The following is a 9,365-nucleotide window of genomic DNA, read 5'->3' as shown; positions in this document are numbered from 1 at the left end:
GTTGTACTGACTCACAGTACGAAGATGATCAGGAGACAACAACGATCACACAAACCACAGCGTATGATCTCACAACAGCTCGGCTGTAATTCACCTTCTATTGACCAATCACGTTCCACCATGCAGGTAAACATTATGTTTGTACCTGCTGAAACATGACATCAGCCACACCCACAGCAGCAGTGGGTGGAGCTTCACTGTCGTCCCGAGTGTGAAAGCTGAAAACTGTAAACTCAGGAAGTGTTTCTGCTTTTGTGTCACAGAGCAGACGAGGGAGCGAGGAGGCTCAGATGGATGCTGCACGCCGCCCTGCTCGTGCTGCACCTACACGCTGCAGTACAGCAGCGCATTAATGTTTCACAGTCAGCCTACAGCGAGCTCCATCCATTACATTCAGTTTTCCTTTCTTTGCTTGTTTCAGCTTCCATCTCCTCCTCTGTGGCGTTCACACACCTCCCTCTCTCTGCAGTCTGTATGTAGGTCATGTAAATGTCGCTCACACGCTCAGAGCGGCGTCCCCGTGATGCAGGGACTGACTGACAGATAAAACGAAACTCCTCCGTCCTCTTCAAACGCTCAGAGAGAGTTCGTCTCCCGGGCGACCCCGCGAAGCTGCAGCCGCCCGCAGAGTCCACGTGAACTCGCTGAAGCCGCTTTGATGAAGGAGTCTGGGGGCGGGGTCACATCTGCACAGGTCAGTCAGGTCCACCTCGGCACAGGCGTCAGCGCTGGGACCGGAAAATGAAACAACCAGAATGAGCTTAACTGAGCCGAGTGGACGAACCACAGAGCGAAGACGAGTCCAGAGTCCACGAGCCGTGAAACGAACTGTCTCAGGTACAGCACGCTCCATCAGCGCTCCACCAGTGCTCCATCAGCGCTCCATCAGCCCTCCATCAGCGCTCCATCAGCACGCTCCATCAGCCCTCCATCAGTGCTCCAACAGCCCTCCATCAGCGCTCCATCAGCCCTCCATCAGTGCTCCAACAGCCCTCCATCAGCGCTCCATCAGCCCTCCATCAGTGCTCCATCAGCCCTCCATCAGCGCTCCATCAGCCCTCCATCAGTGCTCCAACAGCCCTCCATCAGCGCTCCATCAGCCCTCCATCAGCGCTCCAACAGCCCTCCATCAGCGCTCCATCAGCCCTCCAACAGCGCTCCATCAGCCCTCCATCAGCGCTCCATCAGCACGCTCCATCAGCGCTCTATCAGCCCTCCATCAGCGCTCCATCAGCCCTCCATCAGTGCTCCAACAGCCCTCCATCAGTGCTCCAACAGCCCTCCATCAGCGCTCCATCAGCCCTCCATCAGTGCTCCAACAGCCCTCCATCAGCGCTCCATCAGCCCTCCATCAGTGCTCCAACAGCCCTCCATCAGCGCTCCATCAGCCCTCCATCAGTGCTCCAACAGCCCTCCATCAGCGCTCCATCAGCCCTCCAACAGCGCTCCATCAGCCCTCCATCAGCGCTCCATCAGCACGCTCCATCAGCGCTCTATCAGCCCTCCATCAGCGCTCCATCAGCCCTCCATCAGTGCTCCAACAGCCCTCCATCAGCGCTCCATCAGCCCTCCATCAGCGCTCCATCAGCCCTCCATCAGTGCTCCAACAGCCCTCCATCAGCCCTCCATCAGCGCTCTATCAGCCCTCCATCAGCGCTCCATCAGCCCTCCATCAGTGCTCCAACAGCCCTCCATCAGCCCTCCATCAGCGCTCTATCAGCCCTCCATCAGCGCTCCATCAGCTGACCGCAGGAACATATTCATCACATACTCTGGATCCTTAAACTAAAGATGAGACCTCACTGGCCTCTCTGACACAGGTGGAATATTATCTGAGTGAAGGATCTGATCACTCAGGTGTCTCCTGTTCCTGCCACTACCTTTAATTAACCAGAGTCATAAACCTCAGTGGGAGTGGATCCTCCTCAGGTGGCAGCACACTCTCCCACTGTGGGACTGTGAGGAAGTGTGGAACGTCTGCCGGCAACAATTCAGTCACTTTGATCCGACACCAGGAAGGCAGCGAGTCCTTGTGATCTGTGGGCGGGACAGGAAGCACTCAGGTGTCACATGTGTAAAACGTTCAGGTTTCCGTGGTTACCTCGGGCGGTGACGGTCACAGCTGGAGGCTCATTGATGAGTGCGTCTCAGAGAGGAAGTGATCAGGAGGTTTATCTGTGTTGCAACAAGATTAGATTAATTTATTTCTAACGTTTCCATTCAGATGTGGGTCAGAGGGTCAGTGGCACAGGTCAAAGGTCATCGGGTGAATCAGCAGCATTTGCAGGATGTAGTGCTGAGCGGGAGTTTAACAGTGTGGAAATGGAGCAGCAGTGAAAACGCCTCCAGCTCCTCCAGATTCTGAGTAACAGCTTTGATGCTGCGCCGCCAACCAAACCACAGCACAATGAAGCCAGCCAACCAGAAGAGCCGCCTCCCCCGCACGCCAGGGAGGAGGAGAATCCGTCGCTGCAGCGGGTCAGTGGGTTTGATCGCTGAGAGGAGTCACTCCGGGGCAAGCCGCGCCTCCTCCTGAATCTTAATGAGGGTCTGCACACAGAGCGAGCTCACACCTGCCGCCATCACACAGTGAACTTCCTCCCGCCCTCTTACAGGCCTTATAGACACACCTGCTCAGGCTCATGTGCGACTGTGATGTGTTGCAGAGACATCAGCTGAAGCTCTACACAGCTGGCTGTACTCTCATGTAATACCTCTTTGAACCACACGATGGTGCAGCGAGTCGGTGCACTCGGGGAGGATGCTTTGATAAGTCACCTGTCTAAATCGTACTTAAAGTTTGCTTTATTAGGGGCGTGGCCTCTGTGACTGACAGGTGGCTGTAGCTGCTAGCTTCATCTGAACTGGACTCTCGTGTTTGTGCTGTTGGAGCCTTTTAATGATATCATGTGACCACTGATAAGAATGTGGCGACCAGGTCATCCTGTGTCCCGCCCACATGTTGGCTCTAAAAGTCTCACAAGCACAGAGCTGTGCCTGGATTTAAACCCAGAGAATAGATAAACAGGTTTAAAGGTAGCGAGCCATAAGAATAAACTTTATGTTCTATGTCTTTACTCAGCTGGAGCAGGAGAAAACTTACGTCAGACCTGGATCCTGAATCCTTTTATGAGTTATAGATCTGAGAGCTCGGGTCTCACAGTCATCAGGCTTTAATATCCTGTTAGTTTGCACTAATTAACAGACACACAAAGTGAAAACAAGCAGATATAAAATCAGTCATGTTGATGGTCAACATGGGATCCACAGAGGGTTTCAGGTCTTCTCTGGTCATTTGATTAAGAGCACACAGCTCAGCCCGTTAAACCAATAATAATGACACAGAGAGCAGAGCTCCAGATGTTTGCACAGCAGCAGGAGCTGCAGCCTGATGCTATCCTGGAGAAAGGTCAGCAGGTCAGGAGATGACATCTATTTCCATCAGCTCACACTGCAGAGCTGCATGAATATTTAGATTTCCACACGGAGCAGATGTGATTAAATCCTGCTGATTAGACTTTCAGGCCAACTTGGAAATGTCATGTGAGGACAGGTGTGAGGCGGCGCTGTCACGTCCTCCCCCTCCCACCCGCACGAGTCCCCAGCTGATCTCTGAGGAAATTTTCATTCCAGCGGCTCGGCGCAGTCATCTGAATGTAAATGCTGAGCTGATTGCAGAGCGCGGCGAGGATCTCCGGCGGGAGGAGGCTCTCTGATGCGAGAACGCAGCCGGCGTGTCCTCGGCGAGGTCGCCGAAAACCTGTCTGACACCGAGACCCCAATCAGGTCTGCGAGGGAGGACGACGTGACGGGAATAATCAGGTGCTCCCGTCACAGACTCACAGAGCTGGATCACTGAAACACTCACAGATATGATGGGGACAGATTCATGAACCAATCACACACCTCCAAACACGCCCGTGTTAGAAACTGACGAACAGTTCGTTTGTTATAAACGTTTGTTTTTCTTTCTCTATCGACGTGTTTGAGGCTCTCCTGGTAAAACGATGAGCTGAGACGCTCAGCTGGGAGCAGATACAGGAGACCCCGACTCCTCCTGAGGTTTCAGGTCCCCGAGCTGCTGAGTCCACGTTAACCGGGACACACTGCTTCACGTCCTTTGGTGGACGGGTTCCTCGTGGACGTGTTTATTATTATTTTTTATTATTTGATTGTAGTTTACTGTCGTTATTGTTTATCAGTGAAGCTCACGTCTGTTTAAACCTTTGAGAAGAAAATCTTTGATTTATTAGTTTTATGCCTCGTGACAACCTCGCCTCTCATTTTGTTTTCTTCCCTCCACCAAAACCATCTCTGCTTTCCCAGCTCGTTACCCCTCCCCCACCCTTTCTCTCGCTCTTCATCAATGGCTCTGTGTTATCTCCTCCTCTTCCTCCTCTCTGTCCTGACTTGATGCTCGGAGGTCACATCAGGTAAATCCAGCTCTGTCTTCGTTCGTCAGCTGTCAAGTTTAATCCTCTGCTCCATTAAACTCAACCTAGAAATGCTGATTGGTTCAGTGAGCGAGCTCATGCTATAGACTCTGTGTGAGTCTCCGTGGATCAAACTTCCACCATCCTGTGGATGTGGACAGATTCAGAGTTAGGTCAGCACAGCAGAGGAGAAGCATCACAAAGTCTCACAGAGAGCAGCCGAGCACCTTCACTCTGCTGATGCTGAGGTCAAAGGTCAGGGAGATCAGCTGCCTTCTGCAGCAGTTTAACTTCATCTTCACATTTCTCTTTCAGACTGGCCGTGTTGTACTGTAACAGTTGGTAACAGACGGCGCTCAGGAGACCACGGCGCTTTTTATTTGTCTGTTACTGCACAGCTACAGCACACGCCTGCCCTCTGCTGGTGGAGGAGTCAACAGCACCCCAGCACAACAGTATATTACACCATCCATCCATCATCCATCCATCATCCATCCATCATCCATCCATCCATCCATCCATCATCCATCCATCCATCATCCATCATCCATCCATCATCCATCCATCATCCATCCATCCATCCATCCATCATCCATCCATCATCCATCATCCATCCATCATCCATCCATCCATCCATCCATCCATCCATCCATCCATCCATCATCCATCATCCATCCATCCATCATCCATCCATCCATCATCCATCCATCCATCATCCATCCATCATCCATCCATCATCCATCCATCCATCCATCCATCATCCATCCATCATCCATCCATCCATCATCCATCCATCATCCATCATCCATCCATCATCCATCCATCATCCATCCATCCATCCATCCATCATCCATCCATCATCCATCCATCCATCATCCATCATCCATCCATCATCCATCCATCATCCACTCACAAACAACATTTTGGTATTTTGTCTAACTAAGGATTGTTACACAGACTGAAAAGTCTGCTTTCATGCTCTTTAACTATCAGTGCTGACTGAGCTCAGGTGGTTTCATCACTTCTGTCATTATCATTGAAGAACGTGGGTTCAGTCGACCTTCAGAGGTCGTCGTTTGTTTCAGAGCTGGTTTTGGAGAAAGTGTGAACAGTTTATGACGTTTGTCATCATAAACCTCCCTGATCCTCCCCCTCAACTCCAATGATGTGGGCTCAGACTTGGAGGTACAAACATCACCTCAGTGTAAGTCTGAGGTTATGAAGCCAACGTGATCACATGATCTAAACGGACACACTCTGCCCTGTGATTGGCCCAGAAAGCCCGTGACCTTACAGCCTCTGTGACATCATCGCTGTGCTTCTTGTTTTCAGCCCTCTGTGCTCGTGTATGAGCCGTTTTAGTCTTTGTGGCTGTTTTGTGTGTTTTTAGCCATGTTGCCTCTGTGTGTACTCCTCCACCTGTCCTCCACCTGTTGTTGAGCTTTTAGATTTTTTTCTCTGATGTTTCAGAAATTTCTGCAGGACACGATTCTCTCTGAGATTTAGTGTCTGTGTTTGCTGCTCCAGAAATGTGACTTCACTGATCCACCGAGTGAAACGTGGAAGAGGACGACTGTGGGTGAATGTGAGCTGAGTGGGAGACAAGCCGAGGGAAACCTGACCGGGTGGAGCTGCAGCCGGAGAACAAGAAGGGAAACACAAGACGTGGAAGGGAGGAGACGAGGAAGGGAGGAGATGAGCGGATGCTGAGAGTGCAGACTGGCAGCTGGTTTTCCACCCGTCTTGTATTTCATGTGAAGGAAGTGTCCAAACCCTCAGCAGGCCACACACCGGCCGCTCCACGAGCACCAGCCCGTCTGCAGGAAGATTTAAAGGATCTGAGGTGCACATGATCAGATCCTGATGGAGTAAATGTTCCCAAACTATGATCTCACTCCAGCGTCCTCCCAGAATGAAAATGCTGTTGTGCAGGATTACATTACTTCCTGGATTCAATCAGCAGTTTGAGAAGCTCATTAAATCGAGTTTGACCAACTTTAGGTTAATAAATCTGACAAAAGATTAAAAATTAACATCTTTCCTGTGTTTTTACTCTCACTGCCGTTAACCTGCAGGCTCCAGTACTTCATTGATGAAGACCTCAGTGACCACTCTGCTTCTTTAGCTAAGGGTTAGCCACCTCCCTCAGCACGAGGCCTTTAACACACCGTGGACGCTCTGTTACCACAGTGACCTCACAGCAGCCGTGTTATTGGTCACATGACGTCATTAAAAGGCTCCACCAGCACAAACACGTGCAGAGGTCCAGTTCAGGTGAAGCTAGCAGACAGCTAGCAGCTACAGCACACCTGTGTCACCATCCACCTGTCACTCACAGAGGCCACGCCCCTAATAAAGCTAACTTTAAGCCTGGTTATGATTTAATGTTGGACACAGGTTTATCTTCATGCTTTATGGGACAGATATCTGCTGAGTGTGACGCCTGTAACATTTCAGAACAAATAACGGACCAAAAACAATCAAAGTAAAACCATGTGAGGGATTTTTATTGCTTCTGTTAGAAACGAACGGCTCTGCGAGATTTCTGCACATTTTCATCCTCTGAGGCTCCGACAGTCCGATGATGATGTCTTCTTCTCCTGCATGCATCACTGAGGGAAATCAGTCACACCTGTGCAGCACCTGTGCAGCACTCTCATGGTCCCTCACATTATTATGTAAATGGACTCGACACAGTGAAAGTGATTCTGCAGAGAAGCTGCACTTGTGGACGTGGTTTCCTCCTCCTGCCCCGGTGCCATAGTTAAACACGACAACAACAGAATTTAAGCCACAGCTCAGAGAGATGGACCCCGCTTCCTGCTCAGGCTTCAGAGCAGAGCGGGGTTAAACGTGCGCCCAGATGTTCCAGATGCTCCACTTTTACTTTCACACAATCTGAAAGCCAAGCTCACCGACGACATCACAGCTGCTGCTGCCCACACAAGCACACTGCACTGTGGGCGCTGAGGTCACAGCTCGTGACCACAGTCTGCTAGGGACCGTCATCCAACCACCATCCATTTACCTGACTGCTCCATCAAACATCCGCCCGTCTGTCTGTCCAGCCTCTGCTCAAAGACCTGCTCCAGACTCACCTCCATGTGCCGGTCAAACCCGTGTCCACACTCTACACTCTGTAACTCTCATGTACACAATCACACACTTTAGTTTGCAGCAGGTGTATTGATTTGTAGGCGCACACATTTAGTTTACTTATGTATTTGTGACTGATCCTTGTTTCTTTTATGAGCCTGACATTTGTTATTTTTTAAATATAACTTCTTGGGTTAAATAAAGGAAAACCCTTTTCTTCTAATAATTCCTGTGACTTGTCCTGCTGTTCAGCTCCATCGAGGTGTCCCAGAGCCAGTGAGGGATCTAATCTTCACAGCAGAACATTCATGAAACACTCAGATCCTGAACGTTGACTCTTTTGATGTGGAGGAGCAGCAGCTCTGCTCTGAGCTTCTCCTGAATGACCGTCGCCCTCTGTAGTGGAGAGCCCAGAGTCGGGCAGCCTACAAGAACAAAGAACCACAGCATGTTGTCCAGGCTGAGGATACTGGGGCTCTGCTCTGGAGATAGGTGATGTGGTTTGGTTGGAGGTCTGACCTCAGTCACAGTGACTCATGTGGGTCTGGGATCCTGGCGACCACAGAAGGGGCCGTAGGGGTCCAGAGGTTTGTGGGGGGGCGGGTCAAGGGGAACGATTCGGTCCAATCTCAAAGACGATGCTTTCACCGAGCAGCTCCATGAAGGAGACGGATCACTCCTGTGCTATCTGCTGAAAGTGACAGAGTGGGAGGACTTCCTGTCAGGTCACCGAGTGTACGACCTGTCCTCTGCTGTGGGATGAAGTCGCACCATTATCCAGTGAAGCGGCCCGTAAACATCACAGCTGAGGAACAATCAGACTTCCTGTTTGCTCCTCAGCATGAATCAGTGAAGCTGCAGGATCACCTGCTGCCCTCACAGCTGCTTCATGTGCAGGTGAGTGCTGCCACCTGCTGGACCGTCTCACCACCAAACAGCACAGAACCTTTCAAATCTCTCATTTCTAACAGCGTCTCATCTAAAACCAGCCCGATTCTGTCTGATGTTTAACTCCTGCTGCTTCTCATCAGCTGATGCAGTGTCCAGTGTATTACGTACAGCTGCTAAACTCTTCATTAAACTCACAGTCCAGCTGTTCTGACATTTACAGTAAATTATATAGAATAGAATCAGTCAATGGGCGGGGCTTAACCCACATTTTAGCCGTCACTGACAGGATGGCGGTGCAGACAGGAAATGACCGTTCGTCTTCAGCATCCCGCCTCCATTTGGTCCGAACCACAGGAGCGTGTCATGGGTCAAAGTCTGGGCTCATGTTTCTCATTTATGAATATCTGTATGAGTCTGGCTTCAGACAGCGCCCTCTGTTGGCAGTTAGAAGCACAGGGTCAGTCTCGTCCTGAACGAGTGAAAGCTGGAGGATCCTGTTAGTCTGGTCTGTTTGTTGGAGTTCAGGTTTCCAGGCCTGGAGTCCTGCGTTAATATAAAACCTCTGGCAGAACAGCTGGATGAACTCCGGTGTACACAGGTGTTCATAGACAGCTACACCTTTCTTACCTCAAAGCACACCGTGTGCTGCACAACATTCAATATTTACTGTTATTTACATTTATTTAGGTTATTGCAGTGGTGCTGTGTTATTGTGTTGCTCTTGTTTTTCTCTCAACAGGTAACCAAGGAAATTTGTTTTCTTTTTTTAGTGTCCTCTCTCACTGTCCCTCTTCCTGTCTTTCTTCCCCTCCCTTTTTTCTCCCTGTCCTATCCCCCACTCACGTCTGTCCCATCTGTGATAACTTGAAATGAAATAAATAAATAAATGAATAATAAAGGTCAATCAAATGGACCAATACGACAAGGCCGTGATGAAGTAAATCC

Source organism: Copadichromis virginalis, linkage group LG9, assembly GCF_057382275.1.
Source record: "Copadichromis virginalis isolate Kocher_CV1m ecotype Utaka linkage group LG9, C_Virginalis_male_GT1.1, whole genome shotgun sequence".
Taxonomy (NCBI): Eukaryota; Metazoa; Chordata; class Actinopteri; order Cichliformes; family Cichlidae; genus Copadichromis; species Copadichromis virginalis.
The sequence above is the reverse complement of the archived record's forward strand: the minus strand, read 5'-3'. Positions refer to the sequence as shown.